General features: G+C 41.0%; 1 long non-coding RNA gene across 4 annotated transcripts in view; it reads right to left on the minus strand.

The window, feature by feature from the left end:
* LOC108384545 (uncharacterized) overlaps positions 1 to 21986 on the minus strand; it is a 758195-nt gene that overhangs the window by 629008 nt on the left and 107201 nt on the right. For 2 of the 4 annotated variants that reach the window (XR_012130751.1, XR_012130744.1), the window contains exon 3: positions 17190 to 17256. The exons of the other annotated variants lie outside the window; for them this stretch is intronic. This is a non-coding gene — a long non-coding RNA (uncharacterized lncRNA). The remainder of the gene's footprint in view (positions 1 to 17189; positions 17257 to 21986) is intronic. 4 annotated transcript variants of the gene reach the window in all.

Consider the following 21986-nt stretch of genomic DNA (forward strand, 5'->3'; position numbering starts at 1 on the left):
TAATATAGATGGGTAAGAAGTGGTTGATTTCCAAATATATTATGACGATGCAGCCAATAGGATTTGTTATTGATGGTTTAATGAGAAAGGGAGAGTTGAGGATAACTCAAAAGTCCTTTAGCCTGAGCAACATGGAAAAACAAATTTTTCTAAGATATAGAAAGAGTGGGCTGATGGAAGGTGGCAGGTTAGAGATAAGGAGACCAGGCCATTTGGGACGTGAGTTTGAAAGTCTATTAGACATCAAGAGGAAATGTCAGAGGCCATTAGAAATGAGTTTGTAAGTTGTGGGAGAGGTTGGACTAAAGACTTAGTTTGAAAGCCATCAGTTTCCAGATGGTACTTAATAGTTGGTATAAGATAATGAATGCAGATGGCCCCGGGAAGTAGAGAGGTCTGGAAGATACAAACAAACAAAAAGGACACAGAAAAGGAATAGTCAATGAATATTAAATTTAGTCCAGTGCAAATTATGGAAGCTCTCGGAGACTTGAAATAATACATTGCAAGCAGCTATATATATATACAGATGTTTCCCAGAGCCTCCTATATGCCCTTCCTTCCATCAATGAGTCTTCACTCATGGCTTCCTAAATTAAGGCAGTGTTGAGTTACATGTGAAGAGTGATCCACAAAGCCAGTCTGCTTCACCCACTGTGATCCTGCAAGATTCACTTCTCCCTAGGGAGTAGCAGAGTTGTTACCGAAGCTCAACACAGCCAGTAGCCAGCTCAACAGACCAATGTGAAATTATGCCTGTGTTTGTGAATGTTTTTTGCTTTATCAAAAGGAACGTGTAATTATCTTAAAAACATAATTCTTCATCTTTAACATAAGCTGAAGCAGTCAAACGTCTTAAGCTCAGAGTGTTTTCACAAGGACAGTTTATTTAATAACCTTTTTAAGCTCTTAAAAGTCTGACTCATTAGAACAAGTGGGGAAAACAACAAAACATCAGTATCTTGCTGGAAAAATATTGTGGTTATTGGTGCTCAAACAAAAATAACATTATGATAAAGCATTGTGCTCCCCAAATCAAATGTACACCTCATCTTTTTGTTAAGAAATCTTCCTGCACTGGGGACTTTATGAGTTGAGAATGTTTGCAACCTACACGATGTAGCCTTGGACAAGTTCTTCTCTCTGATCCTTAGTTCCCTCTTGGGTAAAATGAGGATAATGCTACCTACATAAAAATATGTGTGTGGGAAGCAGCACAATGCCTAACACAATAAGTCCCTCTCACTGTCCTTAAAACAATCATGGCCACAAGCAGCTGAAACGACGACCCCACACTTGGATTCCACACTTGGAAACACTGTTTTTGATGTCTGTCCCACCCTATTCCTACCTGACTGTCCCTCTCCAGTTGCCAGTGTAAGGCACTACAGCATGTTCTTTAGTTCATTAATACCAAACCAGGACATTTTGACTTGGTTGTTTATTTGCAGAGAATATCAAGTCATAGCCTCATCAAAACAGCTCTGAACAAAATGTAAAATAAATTTTTAAAAAATTACAAAGTAATGTGCAGAGCAGATATTGCTGACCTTCTACTCTACCCATGACCTTCACCACAACCCTATAGCCCTTCCTCAAAAGATGGATTAAGGAAATCTATTTCCTGCATTATTCAAGTTTTTCTAAACTGAAAATGTAGTGCTTATTTTTGTAACCTAGTCAAAACATACAGGCCAAAAGGCACCTTGTTGTTACATACATGTCTTTACACATTTGCTGATACAAATACGAATGTACAACACCAAGACTGAACCTTAATGCAAACTATGGACCTTGGGTAATAATGAGGTGCCAATGTACATAAATTGTAACAACTGTACCACTCTGGCGGGGGATGTTGATAGTTGGGGAGGCTGTGCATGTGTGGAGGCAGGGTACATATAGGAAATCTTTATTATTTCTTTTTTATTAAGGTTTCATTGATAGACACTCTTACAAAGGTTGCACAAGAAAAACAATGTGGTTATTACAGTCACCCTTATTATCTAGTCCCCCCGCCCCGATACTCATTGCAGTCACTGTCCATCAGTGTAGTAAGATGCCAGAGTTCCTATTTGTCTTCTCTGAGCTACACTATCTTTCCCATGACCCCACACACCCCATGTGCACCAGTCATGATACCCCACAATCCCCTTCTCCCTCCCTCCCCACCTGCCCTCCCCGACCCCTTCCTTTGGTAACCACTAGTCCCTTCTTGGAGTCTGTGAGTCTGCTGCTGTTTTATTACTTCAGTTTTGCTTCATTGTTATACTCCACAAATGACAGAAATCATTTGGTATTTATCTATCTCTGCCTGACTTATTTCACTGAGCATAATACCCTCTGCCTCCATCCATGTTGTTGCAAATGGTAGGATTTGTTTCTTCATTATAGCTGAATAATATTCCATTCTGTACATATACCACATCTTCTTGATCCATTCATCTACTGATGGACACTTAGGTTGCTTCCATATCTTGGCTATTGCAAATAGTGCTGTGATAAATATAGGGCTGCATATGTCTTTTTGAATCTGAGAAGTTGTTTTCTTTGGGTAAATTCCTAGGAGTGGAATCCCAGGTCAAATGGTATTTCTATTTTTAGTTTTTTACAGAACTTCCATATTGTTTCCCACAACGGTTGAACTAGTTTACATTCCCACTGGCAGTGTAGGAGTGTTCCCCTTTCTCTGCATCCTCGTCAGCATTTCTTGTTCCTAGACTTTTCAATGTTGGCCATCCTAACTGGTGTGAGGTGATATCTCACTATGGTTTTAATTTGCATTTCCCTAATAATTAGAGATGTAGAGCATCTTTTCATATGCCTATTGGCCATCTGAATTTCTTCTTTGGAGAAGTGTCTGTTCATATCCTCTGCCCATTTTTTAATAGGGTTATTTCCTTTTTGGGTGTTGAGGTATGTGAGTTCTTTATACATTTGAAATGTAAACCTCTTGTTGGATATGTCGTTTACAAATATATTCTCCCATACTGTAGGATGCTTTTTTGCACTGCTGATGGTGTCCTTTACTGCACAGAAGCTTTTTAGCTTGATGTAGTCCCATTTGTTCATTTTTTATTTTGTTTCCCTTGCCCAAGAAGATGCATTCAGGAAAAAGTTGCTCATGTTTACATTCAAGAGATTTTTGCCTATGTTTTCTTCTAAGAGTTTTATGGTTTCATAACTTGCATTCAGGCCTTTAATCCATTTTGAGTTTACTTTTGTGTATGAGGTTAGACAATAATCCAGTTTCATTCTCTTGCATGTAGCTGTCCAGTTTTGCCAACACCAGTTGTTGAAGAGGCTGTCATTTCCTCATTGTATATTCATGGCTCCTTTATCATATATTAATTGAACATATATACTTGGGTTTATATCAGGGCTCTCTAGTCTGTTCTATAGGTCTATGGGTCTGTTCTTGTGCCAATACCAAACTGTCTTGGTTACTGTGGCTTTGTAGTAGAGCTTGAAATTGGGGAGTGTAATCCTCCCCCCCCACTTTATTCTTCTTTATGAGAATTGCTTTGGCTATTCAGCGTATTTTGTGGTTCTGTGTGAATTTTAGAACTATTTGCTCTAGTTCATTGAAGAATGCTATTGGTATTTTGATAGGGATTGCATTGAATCTGTAGATTGCTTTAGGCAGGGTGGCCATTTTGACAATATTAATTCTTCCTATGCATGAGGACGGGATGTGTTTCCATTTATTGGTATCTTCTTTAATTTCTCTCATGAGTGTTGTGCAGTTTTCAGAGTATAGGTCTTTCACTTTCTTGGTTACGTTTATTCATAGGTATTTGATTCTATTCTTTTGAATGCAATTGTGAATGGAATGTTTTCTCGATTCCTCTTTCTGCTAATTAATCATTGGTGTATAGGAATGCAACAGATTTCTGTGTATTAATTTTGTATCTGTGAATTCAACTTTGAATTCAGATATTAGATCTAGTATTTTGGGAGTAGATTCTTTAGATTTTTTTATGCACAATATCATGTCATCTGCAAACAGGGACAGTTTAACTTCTTCCTTACCAATCTGGATGCATTTTATTTCTTTGTGTTATCTGACTGCCATGGCTAGGACCTCCAGAACTATGTTGAATAAAAGTGGGGAGAGTGGGCATCCTTGTCTTATTCCTATTCTTAAAGGAAAAGTTTTCAGCTTCTTGTTAAGTATGATATTGGCTGCGTGTTTGTCATATATGTCCCTTATTATGTTGAGGTCTTTGCTCTCTATACCCATTTTGTTGAGAGTTTTTATCATGAATGGATGTTGAATTTTGTCAAATGCTTTTTCAGCATCTATGGAGATGATCATGTGGTTTTTGTCCTTTTTATTGATGTGATGGATGATGTTGATGGATTTTCAAATGTTGTACCATCCTTGCATCCCTGAAATATATCCTAGTTGATCATGATGGATCATCTTTTTGATGTATTTTTGAATTTGGTTTGCTAATATTTTGTTCAGTGTTTTTGCAATTATGTTCATCAGGCATATTGGTCTGTAATTTTTGTGTGTGTGTGTGTGGTGTCTTTGCCTGGTTTTGGTATTAGAGTGATGCTAGCTTCATTGAATGAGTTTGGGAGTATTCCCTCCTCTTCTACTTTCTGGAAAACTTTAAGGATGATGGATATTAGGTCTTCACTAAATGTTTGATAAAATTCAGCAGTGAAGCCATCCGGTTCAGGAGTTTTCTTCTTATGTAATTTTTGATAACCAATTCAATTTTGTTGCTGGTAATTGGTCTATTCAGATTTTCTGTTTCTTCTTGGGTCAGCCTTGGAAGGTTGTATTTTTCTAGAAAGTTGTCCATTTCTTCTAGGTTATCCAGTTTGTTACCATGTATTTTTTCATAATATTCTCTCATAATTCTTTGTATTTCTGTGGTGTCTGTTGTGATTTTTTTCCTTTCTCGTTTCTGATTCTGCTTATGTGTGTAGGCTCTTTTTTTCTTGATAAGTCTGGCTAGGGGTTTATCTATTTTGTTTATTTTCTCAAAGAACCAGCTCCTGCTTTCATTGATTCTTTCTATTGTTTAATTTTTCTCAATTTTATTTATTTATGCTCTAATCTTTATTATGTCCCTCCTCTACTGACTTTGGGCCTCATATGTTCTTCCTTTTCTAGTTTCATTAATTGTGAGTTTAGACTGTTCATTTGGAATTGTTCTTCTTTCTTGAGGTAGGGCTGTATTGCAATATACTTCCCTCTTAGCATGGCCTTCACTGCATCCCACAGATTTTGCGGTGTTGAATTATTGCTGTCATTTGTCTCCATATATTGCTTGATCTCTGTTTTTATTTGGTCATTGATCCATTGATTATTTAGTAGAATGTCATTAAGCCTCCAAGTGTTTGTAGGCTTTTTCATTTTCTCTGTGTAATTTATTTCTAGTTTCATACCTTTGTGGTCTGAGAAACTTGTTTGTACAATTTCAATATTTTTTAATTTACCAAGCCTCTTTTTGTGGCCTAGTATATGATCTATTCTTGAAAATATTCCATATGCACTTGAGAAGAATGTGTATCCTGCTGCTTTTGGGTGGAGTTTCTGTTCTGTAGATGTCTGTTAGGTCCATCTTTTCTAATGTATTGCTCAGTGCCTCTGTCTCCTTACTTATTTTCTGTCTGGTTGATCTGTCCTTTGGAGTGAGTGGTGTGTTGAAGTCTCCTAAAATAAATGCATTGCATTCTATTTCCCCCTTTCAATCTGTTAGTATTTGTTTCACATATGTAGGTGGATCCTGTGTTGGGTGCAGAGATATTTATAATAGTTACAACCTCTTGCTGGACTGACCCCTTTATCATTATGTAATATCCTTCTTTGTCTCTTGTGACTTTCTTTGTTTTTAAGTCTATTTTGTCTAATACAAGTACTGAAACTCCTGCATTTTTTCCCCTATTAATTGCATGAAATATCTTTTTCCATCCCTTCACTTTCAGTTTGTGTATGTCTTTGGGTTTGAAGTGAGTCTCTTGTAGGCAGCATATAGACTGGTCTTGTTTTTTTATCCTTTCAGTGACTCTATGTTTTTTGATTGTGCCTTTAACCATTTACATTTAGAGTGATTATTGATAGGTATTTACTTATTGACATTTCAGGCTTTAGATTCATGGTTACCAAAGGTTCAAGGGTAAATCCCTTACAGTCTAACAGTCTAATTTAACTCACTTAGTATGCTATTAAAAACACAACCTAAAGGGTCTTTTTTTTTTCCTCCTTTTTCTTCCTCCTCCATTATTTATATATTAGATATCATAGTCTATACTCTTTGTCTATCCCTTGATTGACTTTGGGGGTAGTTGATTTGATACTGAATTTGCTTAGTAATTAATTGGTCTACTTTCTTTACTGTGGTTTTATCTCCCCTGGTGACAGCTATTTAGCCTTAGGAGTACTTCGATCTATAGCAGTCCCTCCAAAATATACTTAGAGTTGGTTTGTGGGAAGTAAATTCTCTCAGCTTTTGCTTATCTGAAAACTGTTTAATCCCTCCTTCAAATTTAAATGAAAATCTTGGGAGCAGAGTATTCTTGGTTCAAGGCCCTTCTGCTTCATTGCATTAAATATATCATGCCACTCCCTTCTGGCCTGTAAGGTTTCTGTTGAGAAATCTGATAATAGTCTGATGGGTTTTCCTTTGTATGTGATCTTTTTTCTCTCTCTAGCTGCTTTTAAAAGTCTGTTCTTACTCTTGATCTTTGCCATTTTAATTATTATATGTCTTTGTGTTGTCTTCCTTGGGTCTGTTGTGTTGGGAGATCAGTGTACCTGTGTGGCCTGAGAGACTATCTCCTTCCCCACATTGGGGAAGTTTTCAGCAATTGCCTCCCCAAAGACACTTTCTATCCCTTTTTCTCTCTCTTCTTCTTCTGGTACCTCTATAATGTGAATATTTTTCCATTTGGATTGGTCACACAGTTCTCTGAATATTCTTTCATTTCTAGAGATCCTTTTGTCTCTCTGTGCCTCAGCTTCTTTGTATTCCTCTTCTCTAATTTCTAATCCATTTGCTGTCTCTTCTACTATATCTAATCTGCCTTTAAATCCATCCCTTGTATGTTTCTTTTCAGATATGGAATTTCTTAATGATTGAATCTCTGTCCTAAATTCATTCCTGAGTTCTTGAATATTTTTCTGTACCTCCATGAGCATGTTTATTATTTTTAATTTGAACTCTCTTTCAGGAAGACTGGTGAATTCAGTTCCACTTGACCCTTTTTCTGGTGTTTGTGAGATTTTGGTTTGAACCAGGTTCCTTTGACGTTTCATATTTGTATGTGGCACCCTCTAGTGCCCAGAAGAGGGTGCCCAGAAGCTCTAGTCTCTGGAGCTGCCCAGCCCCTGGAGTAATGTCAGGGGTTGCAGAGGAGTGGCACTGGTGCCTGGGGGGAGGAAAGAGGTGTTTCCTGCTTCCTGGCTGCAGTGCCTGTCTCCACTGTCAGAACCAGCGCACTGAGCACACAGGTGTAAGCCTCTGCTTTGCATTTGTAGCTGCCATAGTTAGGGCCTCCATCTGGCTGGCCTGATGCCAGGGCAGGGACTGCTGGTTTGTGAGCTGGTGCCGGCAGGCCAGTAGGAAGGCACAGCAGGCTGCGTATCACAGTTGGGAGCCTTGGAGCTGAATAGCCAGCGAGGGGGATGGAGCACCTGAAGCTCCTGAAGGTTCCCAACCTGCTGGGCAGAGCCCACTCAGACAACCTTGTCCACCTATCCCTTCCCCTGAGCAGCAAACTCTATGCAATCCTTGCCTCTTCAGTAGCCCCCTCACTGCTAGGAAGCGTCTCAGAACACCTGCCTTTCCTTTGTCCCAGAGCAGCTGGATGTGGATCCCTATCCTCCACAAATGGCTGGAATCTCAGTCTCTCCAAGTATTCCACCTGTCTTAGCTTTCCAACCCCACTAGTCTACAGAGCACCATGCAATGTAGGTTTGTACTCTCAAAGCAGAACTCCAAGGCTGGGTGTTCAGTAGTCCTAGGCTTCCACCCCCTCCCTACTCTGTTTCTCTTCCTCCCACCAGGTGAGCTGGGGTGGGGGAAGGGCTTGGGTCCCACCGGATCAAGGCTTTGGTATGTTACCCTGTTTTGTGAGGTCTACTCTGTTCTCCAGGTGTATGCAGTCTGACACAGCCTTCCTCCCTGTTGTTATTTTAGGATTAGTTGTATTAACTATATTTTCATGTTATATGTGGTTTTGGGAGTTCTCTGTCTCACCTCTCACGTCACCATCTTTAACCCTTTGTCTCAGGAAATCTCTATTATTAATTTGCCGTAATTTTTCTGTGAACCTCAAACTGCTCTAAAAAATTAAAATCTATTTAAAAAATGTAAAGAAAAACTAAGTTATATTTAATGAAGATAAAAAAAAAATTTCAATAGTCATCCTGAACTATCATGTACTCATCTTTATGGCCAAAAGGGAGGCTCACTCATAACCAAGGAAAGAGCTCTCAAATACAGAGCCATGCTTAGAGAAGCCGTCTATCTTAAGGTAGAAATTGGGCATGAGGGTCTGAGTAAAAGCTGGCTGAGCCTCCCATCCACAGATAGGACTTGGTAGGTGAATTATTGTAATGCAGTTTCCCAAAGTAGTTATTTCCTCCATATGTCAGATTTCCCCTAGGGAAACCTTCCATCTTGCTTCACTCTGGTACATTCTAGAAACATTGTAAAGATGAAAAATTACCCTAGCCTACAATAAGACATAGAGCAATTATGGTCACTATCTTCTGGGAGAATGCATCCAAGACAATCAGATTTTACCAGGTCTGAAAGATATTCAGAGGAGTTGTTTCTTCACTACTTCCTTTTCTTTGAAGCTCTCCTGCCTTAACTTCTGTGACATAGGTTCTCCTAGAGTCCCTCCCATTTTTCTGAGAGGTCCTTCTCTGTTTTCCTAGTGAGTTCCTCTGCCTCCAGCTACCTCTAAAGCCAAAGGGCTTCTCTGCTTTTGTCATGCTACACATATTCACTCTAAGATCACCCCTGACAGGCATAAAGGGTTTCTTATCTGCGCTGGGGCTTCAGGAGATGGTGTTGGACCCAGAAAAGGGAAAACCTGGTTTGGAAATTAGAGCAAAGGGTTCACAGAGTTGAATGGGAGACCTTTGCCTGAACTACCAGTTGTAGAGAAAATTACAAACTGATTTTTTTTCTGTGTTCTGATTTCAGTTACCATTTATATGCCAAGGATCCCAAAATCTGTATCTCTAGCACAATACTTCTCATGAGCTTCACAACCTAATATCTCCACCTGAATATCCACAAGGAACTCTAACAAAAAAATGTCTAAAATCACATTACTTATCTTCTAACTTCAAACCTACTTCTTATGCTGCTTTCTATGCTTTTGGGGAACCACGATTTATCTAGTTACCCAAGCTAGAAACCTATTCCCAATCTCTCATTCCCATTCCCCATGTTCATCAGAAATCTTACAAATTCTCCACTCTGAATATTTTATGGATCCATCACACCTCTCCATCACTAGTCAAAGCAGCACACAGCTCAGTAAGCTGTTCTCATCTGGCCCCAGGCTAGCCTTAGTGATTAAATCCAGGATATACAGTACCTGCAGGTGGTACCCTGAAAGGAGAGCCCAAGAGACACATCACCCTTCTGGCCACACACATTTTCTCCTGCCAGTAATTAGTTTTTACCCTGTAGTAAAGTGCCAGGCATTTTTAATTTTCTTTGACACATTACATTCTTCTCATCCTCCCAGTTTCTCTTTTGGCATGTAATCAACTTGTGAGAATTCTAGGATTCAGGTCTTTGCTAGGCTAATGCCATCATCATCATCTGTTGGCTATGGAATCCATTGATAATCAGAATGATACTGCAGTCTCATGACTATGACAGGTCAAATGTACAGAGGTTCCCAACACCAAGGGCAGATGAAGTCCTGGGCCATCTGTGCCCTCAGAGGCAGTCGCATGACTATGACAGGTCAAATGTACAGAGGTTCCCAACACCAAGGGCAGATGAAGTCCTGGGCCATCTGTGCCCTCAGAGGCCACTATCACAGGAGAGATGGGCATATAAACAGGGCAAATGCTGGAAAAGCTTATAAAGTATTTCCTAAATCTATTAAGGACCTAGGAGTCCAGTTCTTATTTGAGTTCCCTAAAGAAATAAAAAAATGTGTAATTTAGGGATAAACAGGGGTTGGGAGAAAGGAAGGGCACTGTATAAATACATCTCTGTCCCAATCAACAGAAAGAAAATCAGGAAAAGATTGTCAAATCTTGTGAATAAGACCACATTTTAAGTTATTGAATTACTGTATGGATATTTAATGAGAATCTACTCTGGCTAGGCAGTAGGGACAGAGAAATAAAGCTGCAAATAAGATGACCATGATTGTTTTGTTGTCTTCAACAAGTTCAAGGCAAAAAGGGAAATGAAAACAAGAAAACATATACAAAGCCACATCATTAGAAGTGTAGTAAGTGTGATGGGGACAGTGGCAAGAGGGCTCTATGTAGACATGTGAAATGGGTAGAGAACCAGGTTTCAGGGAGAATGAAGAAAATCTTCCAGGAAGAAGTGATATCTAAATTGAGGCCAGAAAGTGAAGAGGTTGCAGCAAGAGGAATGTGGATAGGTGAGAAAGATTCTGGGAGAAGGGAACAGCATGAGCAAAAGCTCAGAGATGATGGACTGCCTGGTCCACTCAGGCCTCCAAAAGAAGTTCGGTCTGGCTTGTGCAGAAATCAGACATAAAGTAGTAGCATAGGAGCCCAGAAAGACAAACAAGGCTTGAACTTTGAAGTCTTTTATTCATTACATTAAGAAATTTAGACTTTGTCATGTTTTGTGCATTAGAAATATGCCTCTTCAGTGGGGAGAATGTACTATAGAGGGAAAAGAAGAGTTATTTATTAGGGGGCTTTCTGTAATAATTTAGATGAGAAATCATGGTGGCTTATAATGGGGAATAACAATAGAGTTATATATAAGTAGTTGTATTAAAAAATATTTAGGAGTTAGAATCAACAGAATTGATGATTACATGTGAAAGTTGAGGATCAAGAGTAATGAAGGATAACTCCATATGTCTGACATTAGCAATCTTTTGGATGGGAAAAACATTTACTATGATAGGAAATGAGAGAGAAGAAGCAGGGTCAGGGAATGCAAACAGAGAAGGACAATAAGCTGAGTTCCTCATGGGAAGTATGCAGTAGGCAAATAAGTACGGAAGTTAGAGAAAAGATCTGGACAGGAGGTAAAGATCAGAGAGAACAGTATGTAATAGTGATTGGGAATAGATGGCATCTCCCATGGTAAAGGGGAGAGCTAAGACACTGAGCCTCTAGAACAGAGCCCAGGGACTGGTCCTTGCAGAGGAGACTGAGAGGATGCCTACAGATGCCGAAGGAACACTGCTGTGCTGTGGACTGCAGGATCTTCTCAGAAGGAGGGAGTTCACAATACACTGCCGTTATCACAAATGGAATTCACATGTGCCGATACTGAAGATGTTCAAAATACAGTACATGAAGAACAATACATGTGGCATAATCTCCTATTTTTTTCATATTAAATCTGAATTGAGTATTTCTGGAAAGACACAAGAGACTGTCAGAAAGAGACCCTTAAGGAAGTGAGCCTGGAGAGTCAGAAAGAGAAGGGAACTATAAATTACTACTTAATATATCTCCACTGTTGATGGAATGTTTTACCTTGAGTTGTATTACATTTGTATATATTCTTAATTAAAAAGACTGAGAGTGATCAACAGTATCAACAGTAAAGAGAAATAAAATAAAATCAGAATGAAAAATACTCATTAGCTTAGCAACAAGGAGGTCATTAGTGAGTTGATGGAGGTCTTTTCAGTGGAGTGATGGGGCTACACTTGTAGATGGTTGCATTGAAACCAGAGAAGAATAGGAGAAAATCTGGGTAGATAACTTCATTCTAGAAGACTGGTTATAAAGAGGAAAGAAGTAAGGCAGTTACAGGAAACGACATGGCATTTAGGAAGGGGATTTTTTAAATGTGGAAAGTTTAGAACACTGATATCTTGAAGGAATTTACCTCATTAAATTTGGAGGAAAAGCACAGGAATTACTCTTAGGGCAAGAGACACCCCTCACTCCAAAAAGAATGTGACAAGGAAAGATAAAGCTAATGCAAGTGAGTCTGTAGAGTTGCCAGCAATAATACACACCCGTGTCTTGGGCTTTGTAATTTCCCTCAATACAGTAAAAATATAATTAAATTCTGTGCTGCAGGCCTATAGCAGAGTAATTTAGAGTCTGAATATTAATACATGATAAAAAGTATTCTCTAATATCTTCATTGTACAAAGCAAGCACAAACATGCTAGTAAAAGATCTTATGTATAATTAGTGCTTTTGAAGAGGTTATCATTTATATCTAAATAAGCTGTATGAGTTACAAATTGTTTCTTCTTTATCTACACCCAAAAATTCATGCAATATGGTAACTCATTTTATGAATAATGCAATGATCATCTTGAGGGCAGGGCTTATATCATCTTTGTCTTTATGTGCGGTATGTAGCACAGGGCCTAGCTCAGTCATTGTTCAATTAATATTTAATATAAATGAACGAACTTCTGAAAAAAAAGGCTGGTGCTTTATTGACCTATATCACCAAAAGTTTTTAAAGCCCATTTGTATATACATAAATTACGAAAGAGATTTGCTTCTTCAAAGCGTGAAAAGCAGCAGTTGCAAGGATGCTTTCAGGAAAAGGTAGGAAAGAAATGGTTACAAAAGCTCTTAGCAGTGCAGACTTATCTGTGTATATTCATTCCACATTGCTCACTCCAGTTAGTCATGACTTCAAAGTAATAGCACAAATTAATGCATTTTCACACCTCAAAGGAAGGTTATGCTCTTCATGCCAACCTACTGTGCCCAATTACAGGAGAGAAACCACAGGGAGTGACCAGTTGGTAACAGGCATCTCACAGAACATCCAAGGATTTTCACCAATACATTCACTCAGCAGAGTCCCCCAAAGCTGATTCAATCAGTCCATTTAGAAATTATGTATCCCAGTAGCAGACTCTTCTGAAGAACCAGATTGCTCCATGGGATAGCAGCGAGTGGAGCTTTGCACATCTAAATAACTGGCTCCATTGTTTTTTTTCTCCTCCTTGGCTGCAATTAGAATTCATTACCATCTGAGGGCTATTTACCAGTCTATATAAAAGGAGTGAAATATTGAGCTAACAGATTGGAAATATGTCTGTGTAACCCCATTTGCTCTTCACACATAACATCAGCCTAGAAAACAGGCCATGAATGTAAAACACATCACATCTATTTAGCTGCAATCCAGGTGGGCCAGCTCTGAGGGTTAAGGTAGACCGGCCAGAAAGCCAGATGGATCTGCACTCTGATTTTATTCAATAGGAAGAAGATCTTTTGGAAGCACTAGATTTATTTTTTAGAGTAGATTGAAAGGCTTGCCTTCTGCACAGAGCACACTCTGCATGAATCCCAGAGACTGCCTATGACCTCCACACACTGAGTCCAGCAGCCCTTCTGAAACACCCTGTGTTTCTCTGCCTCATCCTCAGCACACACTAGTGCTTTGACAAGCCTAACCGCTGGCCAGTTTCTTTCTTCTGCTAGGTTTGAAAGCTATTTGAGAAGCAAAAATAGAGGGAGTAAGAAAGAAAAGAGGGAGGCAATGAGGCAGAATTTAGGAAAAGCAGAACAAGATGGAGGTCTCTAAGCAGGTGTGTGTTATCTTCCTTCTGGGGAGTTTAAGGTGAGATTATACAAACTTGCCTAGACTCCCGAGTATATTCATGGCATGAGAATTTATTACCTCACAAAAGCAAAGAAATAATCATCCAATATTTTGCCCCAACCTGTAAGCCTCAACTTCCTGATCTATAGATGGGAATAATGCATATTGCATGGGGAAGCCATGAGGATTCCATAAGATCACATAGTTATGTGTTTAGCACAGTTCCCAGTACTGTGAAAGCACTCAGTCCATGAAGATCATAATTATGATTATGAAGAATAGGAATCTTACCTTTAGACTGCAAAATAAACTGCCAAGTTACCTTGATCCATAGGTACAAGACCACTCATCACATCAACCTCCATTTAAGGAAAAATAAAAGGCCATGGACATTGATTCGGCAGTTACCAAAGGGATCTGGTTATTAAAAACTGCAGATGAGTAAATTATCCTCAAGTACACAGTCACAGCACAGCTGTCTATCCTCCAGCACCTTTACAGACACCATGCCCAGAACACAGGTAGGAGGTGTATGCCCTGGCCGAGGCCATCTAGTGTGATAAAGGCCACCCTGTGGGTGCCTCACTGATGTCCCCTCAGCACTAACTCACCCACTGACTTCCAATGCATGCACCTACAGCTCTTTGCCTGACAGCTTTCACTCGCGCACTGAGCTGGAAGACGAGGCAGGCAGAAATGCCAGTCCCCTGGAGTGAGTGACTACCGATAACTGGTGGAAGCTGGTGGATCACTAGCTCCTTGGGTGGGCTGGCCTGAGACATTTCTACACTGTGCCCCACACTCACCACTGGACTGAGCACAGCAGTAACCTGCTCAATGACCCCCACTGGCTTCCTTCCCTTTCTTCTCGCACTTCCCACTTTCCTACCACTGTTTCCTGGAGCCACTTCCCAAACAGGTTACTTGCTGTCGAATCTCTGTCTTCAGAGTCTCCTTTTGGAAATCACACCCTGTCTACACACCCTGAAAAAGTTCCTTGCTTCAGGCTCCATGAGGAGCTCCCCCAGCTTCTCACCACAGAGCTCCCCCCGCCCCCACATTCCATCACAGCATTACAGCAACTGCCATTTCCACTTGAGGATTTCTACTGTAGGGACATCACATACAGCTTCCAAAACAACTTTTACCCTGTGGGAAATGACACCAGATATTTCTTGAGGGGTCACCTTGCACCAGGCACCAGAAGAATCAATTCTCATGTATTATCCCTAACCATCACAAAAAGGAGGTATGATTACCACCACTTAACAGATGTGGAAATCCAAGTTCAGGGAAGGAAGTCACTTGCTCAGTCTAACAGCAAGTGAGAGGGAGAAACCATGCTGGTTTGGAACCAGTGCCCATGATGGTTAATTCCTGTGCTCCCCATAGAGGCTGCTGAGTGGCAGTTCTAGGGTCTGTGCATTTATGTGGCAAGCACTGGGCAACTAACATGTTTGGACTTCGAAAGTTTTATCACTCTCCTTCTTTCCCATTAGCAATGTACAGTCTTCTCTGCTTTGCCCTAGTCCTCAACCATTTTCAGTATATAGTTCAATAGCATAAACGGTATGGCAGGGACAGATATTTGTCCCCTCACATCATTCTCTACTTCCTTCCTTGAACAATAAGACCCCTTGGTTTTAACTGAAACCTGGCCACCAGGTAGAGACTTCCCCTCCCAACCCAACATGCAGCTAGATGTGGCCAAAAAGATGAGGGGAAGTGCTGAGAATGATTTCCAGAGCCTACCTGGTTGTTCTTTAGCTCCACATCTTCCTTCCCCTTCCCTCTAGGGAGAATTCAGATATGAGGGTCGCAGAGACCCAACACTAACCAGGAGCGTGAGGGCAGTACCCTGAGGGGTAGCGGGACAAGTCAAACTAAACCTGGGTGCCTAGACACCCTTGGAGCCAACCTGCCCAGTCCCCTCTGGTCACCCACCTGCATCTATTGTCATGTGAGATAAATAAACATTTATTTAGTTTGAGCCACTGTTATCTGTTCTACTTTGAAGCAGCCAAACCCAAATCCTCACTAATACAGAGAGAGAGAAGAGAATGAAGAACTGAGAAGTCAGCAGGAAAATGGTGTAGGACCATAAAGAGGGAAAGGCACGTGAGGCCCAGAAGGGGATGAGCTATATGTTATTTGTTTGCTTTTTTAAAAATTTTTCAGAAACACAAAGGAAGAGGAGGAAATCAAAGGCAGAGAAGAAAGGAAAGGTGATGACATTCTCTTTTATCCTGCCTCTTGGGAGGCTGTGGGTGGCAGGAAAACAGAAGGGGAAAGGAATCCCCAGCTGTTATCAGAGCCCATAAAAAGTTCAAACTGAACCTCTGCTGGGAAGCAGAAGATGTCATTGACTGAAGCAGAGGGGGTTCTTGGGATTAACTAGGTATCCACAGAGGCTTTTGTACGTGCAAGGACCTCACTCAGTCCTGGGCCTCCCTCATCCTGAAACAGAACAAACCTCCTCACATTAAGGTGAGGGTACAGGTCAGTCACTACATCTCCACTTTACTCACCAGTATAATAACCATACAATACAAATGTGTGCAAATTACCAGTGATTTTCTAAGAGGACATATGGTTTGAAGTGTTCTTCCCAGAGCACACTCAACAGGACACTTTTATGTAAAAACCAATACAGCTACTCTAAATTAAGGAACACTTTCCAAATCACATGCTAATTACTCTTCCATGCAATGCCTTACCACAGCTAGCATTTTTGTGAGGAAACATCACTGACTGCCTTTCAGGACTTGGCAAAGCCCCAGTCCCACAAGAGTCCCACACACCGCATCGCTGAAGCTGGCTGCCAGACCTTGGCAACTCAGCCGCACTTTGCTGGTGCAGTGGTTGATGGCGCACTTTATGAGCAACACGCAGATCAATTAGAGAAGCCAGTTAACTGTGGTCATTGAAAAACACCAAGTGAGAAATGATAAGTGAGGGAAAAAAGTGCAATAGACTATTTCAATCAGGATATATCAAAGTTAAAAATAAGCAACTCCGGAAGAATATGACTTGGAGTGTGCAATTCATGTCTCCCATCTCCTTAGTTGTAAGGAGTCATTCTTGTCTTTAGCACCCAGTAGCCTGAGAACCCACTCTACAGAATTTCAAGAAGCCCAGTCTTTGGGAAGTTTTCCTCCCTCAACTATTTCTGAATCTTTCTGGAGATAATTACACATCACACAAATCCATCCTGGCTGTCACCCACCACGTTAATCAGCCATCTTGTTCTCAACGGCTCATCCCTTCTGTGGGTCATTATTTGCCAACTCACAACTAGTTTTCTGGGCTGTTGTCTTTCTCCTTGAGCATTAACAGCATCAAGAATGGCTGAGATCAGGATGATATGTCTATCAACAGACAGGTTAGGAGATATTCAAGAGAATAACAATGCAGAAAGTCTAAAACAGGCTACTGGACATCACCTACCCAAGGATCCACAGACCAGGCCACTCCTCAGGTGGTAAGAACAGCTTCTGCCTCAGTCCACCCAGACCTGCCAAAACATCATGGGAGAAGGTAAGGAGATGGTACTCTACTCTCACTGGGCTTCAAGTAATCCAGGGCCCCTGGCAATTTCCACTAGAACACAGCTCCCTCCCTTGGCCATTGGTTGGCCCTTCTGGTTCAGAGATACAACTCTGGCTTCAAGAAAAGCGACTTCATATCATAAAGCAGAGTCTCTGGACTCCTCAAGTGTCTTGAACTTGATTTGGACTTTATTATTTGTAAGCCAGTTTACAAACGGAAGGAGCCTACTTAAACCTCTAACTAAACAGAAACTGCCAACAGCTTAGAAAGAGCCCTTCTCTCTCTTGCACCCTGCTTTATTCTGATTGAGGCTTCAGAAATATTGGGGTTCAATATGGCCTGGATTGAACCATTGGAGAGCACTGAGAATTGCAGTGCCCTAGCCCAGTGAAATTCAAAATTAAAACCATCCAAAAAACCGTAACAAAAGTATAAAGAAATCCAACTAAATTCTTATTTCTTTCATGATGATGATTTGGGTGCTTTCTCAAAAGTTTTAATTCAAAGAATTTCTCAAGATACTCTCATCTTCTCTGACATTCTTCCTTGCTGGTGACCTCAGCTCACTCAGCTTCCAGGCAAGTCTGGCACTGGGTCCAGAGTCAGAGCCCCCAGTTACATGTGGCTCTGCCCCAGAGCCATGCTAATGCCATAGCTGCCTCTGCTTAGAAATCCACCAAACTTCCCATAGTAAAAAACAATGTTTCCTCCCCAAAGTCTTCCACCTGGAGGACTCCTGACAACAGTGACCTTTTGTAATCAGCAGACAGGGTTGAGCTGCCTGCTAGATCATTTAGAACTGAAGGTAGTCCCTCCCTTGTTTTTCGTTCTTTATTTCCTCCCTGTCTTTAACCTGAAGGTCAAAGAAAACCTCATATGACTCATTTACTCAAGAATGTTTTTGAGCACTATAGTGGGTTGAATAGTGTCCCCTCCAAATTCACGTTCACCCAGAACCTCAGAATAGGGTCTCTGCAAATGTAATTAAGATGAGGTCATACTGGAGTAGGGTAGATCCTAAATCCAATGATTGATGTCCTTTCAAGAGGAGAGGACATGCAGAGATGCACACGGGGAAGAAGCCCAGGTGAGAATGGAGGCAGAGATTGAGTGATGCAGCTACCAGCCAAGGAACTGTCTTCAAGACCTGCCAGCAACCAGAGAGGCTAGAATAGAGGCATGGAGCAGACTGTGCCTTAGAGCCTCCAGAAGCAACGAGTGCTCGCACACCTTGATTTCTGACTTCTGGCCTCCTGAAACGGGAGAGAGTAAATTTCTGTTGTGTAAAGCCACCCAGTTTTCAGGAACTTGTTATGGCAGACACGGGAAACTAATAGAGCTCCTAACATTTTCTGGTCACAGTACCAAGCTCTAAAAGTATTTCAATGAGCAAGACAAGCAAGGTCCTTATTCTCACATAGCTGCAATTCTAGTGGAAAAAAAACAATAAGTAAACACATAAGTAAATAGGGTTACTTGAGAATGTGATCAATTTTTTTGAGAAACCAAAATGAGTTATGTGATAGATCATGACCAGGGTGGAAGGTGGAGCACTCTGAGTTGACACTAGCCCCCCGCACTCCCTCCAGTCAAGACTCTTCAGGGAGTGTGCTCCTCTCATCCCAACCACGGAGATCTGGCCTGTCCCCCTCTTCTCCAAGCCCAAGTGCCATGGACTTCCAGGAGGCAGGTCTGCTCTTGCCATAACACTCTGTTCTCATCCACAGAAGTGTTCTTCCTTCATATGCTCCCCTGTCTTGAACATGTATCAAAATTGACAAGAATTGCTTGTACATAACAGATGTCAGTATATTCCCACACCATACTAAGAGAACAGAGCCAATTTGCCCCAGTTACCACTGGAGCTCTGTTAACAGCTGCTCGTTACTGCCGAGCCCTGTGGTTTATGAAGAGAACACCACACATGACAGGAAGCTACAGGAGGAAAAATGGTCTCAGCTGTGTTCGGCATGTTCACTTTTGAGTAAAGACACTTCCATTCATCAATGGGGATGTTTATGAAATCTGGGCTGTCAAGATGATATTCCAGAAAGGAGTGACAGTGACCCAAAGTACTGTAATTGTGAGGCTATCCCTGAGCAGAAGCTCAACAGGGAGAATGCAAGACACCCGACAGGAACCAGAACCAGCCAGGCTCAGCAAACCAACCGACCGAAGTGTGATTTCAGTGCTGCCCTCCCCTCCCCCAACATGCCCTGGCACCCAGGAATCAGCGCAGAGCCAAAAGCAAATTCATTTAACCAGCAGTTGGCTTCATAAGGGAAAGATTTCCACCCACCAAGTGAGTGATTCACCAGATGAACAATGCTTCTCCGCCATCTGATTGAAGACTGCAACATGAGCACCGAGAGGAAGAGCAGGTGGAGGACAGCAGGTGCCTCTGCTCTCAATAGGGCACTGGAGCCCTGAGCTGAGGGCCTCAGCACACAGCCAGGATGATGACAAAGGCAGTGTTTCCACGTGAGGTGCTCAAGTATGAGAGCGGGCATCCTGATACGATGCAGTTCTGGTTCAGTAGGTCTGGGACAGGGGCCTTGAATTTTGCCCCTGGAACAAGCTCCCAGTGACGCCAACAGGCTCTCCAGGACCTAGAGAAGCAGTTGGGTATGGGGATGGACAGGGAAGGTGTCTGTGTAAGAGGCCACCACAAGTGCCCAGAAACCCAGGTAACGGTGGCACATGCTGCTTTTCGTAGAATAGCCAAACTGGGCACTGATAAACTCTGCTCCTTAGTAGACGTAGTTTATCATGAACAAAATAATTTACTAAGAATTCAACTGCACATAGCAATTCTATGTGTTGAATTGAGACAGGTTCAAAGATAAATCTAATTCTTTTATAAGATACAACAGTGTATCTCAAATCAGTGTGAATGTAACAATCATCCAGGGAACAGTTAGACACTAATGCTGGGGCCCCAACCCACAGCAACTGAATCAGAATCTCTTGGCCTAGTGGGTATACAAGGGTCAGGAGTGGGGAAGGGAAGAAGTAGAAATCCCTGAAGGAAGGAAAGGAAAAATCCAAAACAAGAGCAACTGAAGAAAAAGATTAAATCCATGTATTTCTTACTTTTAGTGCCATGTCTTTCAAGTTCCACTTCTTTCTTCTGGAGGTAGACTCTCCTTCTCCCCAGTATTCTTCTAATCAAAGTGTGTTCCCTGTAGCTTATTAGGAACAATCCAAACCCAACCCAAACGTACTGAATCAGAATTTGCATTTTAACAAGATCCCAAGGTAATCGGTGTGCCTGGTAAAAATCCGAAAGCAGTTCTGCATTGCTTTGAGCCTGAGCTTTCCCGCACAGACGCGTGCTAAGTACAAAAACAATCATTAAGCTGCCCGAGCAATTTCGAACTGGATTCAGCTGCTCCTCATATTCCTGCCAGGTGACTGTAAGACAGGGTGCCTGTGAACATTTAATTGATTTATATCATCTGGCTGTAGTTCAGGGAAAGCCAAGTTATCTTTCTCTGTATTGATACAATTACCCATATGAGGAGAAGCAGGTTCTTTCTTCAGATCAAGTAACGTTATTTATCAGCCTGTGCTAGCTCTGCTTCTGATTTACAAATTGCTTCTAGCAATTTATTCTAGGAGATTATTGACTGACCCCACTTGGCTCTTGTTATTCATTCTCTTCCCGTCAGCAACAATTATTTAGCTTTTGGGATGATGAAAGTATAGATGTAGTTATACATATCTGCATTTTCTATACATTTTCCTATTTTTCTTGCCTGCCTCTGTATGCAGAACATTAGTTAAGGACCTATTACTTTAATTCCTCACAATACCCAGCAAAGCAGCACTTACTAAAAAATGTAATTGATGCCACTGGATAATGCCAGGAAGGGGTTCAGTTCTCCATTCATGAGCTAGAAACAAAATAGTTTTAAAACCACTATGGAGCACTCTCAGTTTGACAAAAAGCACTACCTGCCTCTGTGCACCAACTCTGTGCTATAAGTCAATCACAAAAAGCAGATGCTGTCACCAGCTTAGAATCTATTTCCCAATAGGTCATTTCAAATTCATTTATTGGAGCTATAAGTGTATTATCCCCAAAACAATCCCTTCAGTTCCTCTGTAGCCAGACTGGACTCCAGAGTGGGAAGCCATACTCTTATACTACTACCAAGCAGCCACAGTGATGTTAAACTAAATCCAAATTTTTATTCAACTTGAGGCTGGTGCTTAAGAAAGAGTTTAAATCACAAAACTGTTAGGAGGTAGTAATGAATGATATTACATATTCTGACTTTTGTATACTTCTAAGAGCTTTAAAGATGGGTAGCATTACTGCATCCATGGATGTCTCACTGCCCTTGTCTAGCTTGGATTAACACATAGTCTACAGGCACACACCTGATCATCTACATATGCTCTCTTACAACACTAAACTATGTTTTCTACCTTTATCTTGCATCTACCTACCACTTCAGCATTTTATTAAAAATAATAATAATAAAGAGAAATGTGGTATCCACATATAAATCAAGTATAAAAATCAAACGAATATTTATATTTGAACTGACTATAGTTCATAATGCATGATCAAAACCAAAAGTTTCTGTGATGACTGCCCTTGTACTATTCACCATGTAACTTATTCACTATGTAAGAATTTGTTCTCCATGTAAGAACTTGTTTGTTATGCTTCAGAAGATTGGAGAC

The sequence above is a fragment of the Manis javanica genome, chromosome 1 (assembly GCF_040802235.1).
Source record: "Manis javanica isolate MJ-LG chromosome 1, MJ_LKY, whole genome shotgun sequence".
NCBI classification, from domain to species: Eukaryota; Metazoa; Chordata; class Mammalia; order Pholidota; family Manidae; genus Manis; species Manis javanica.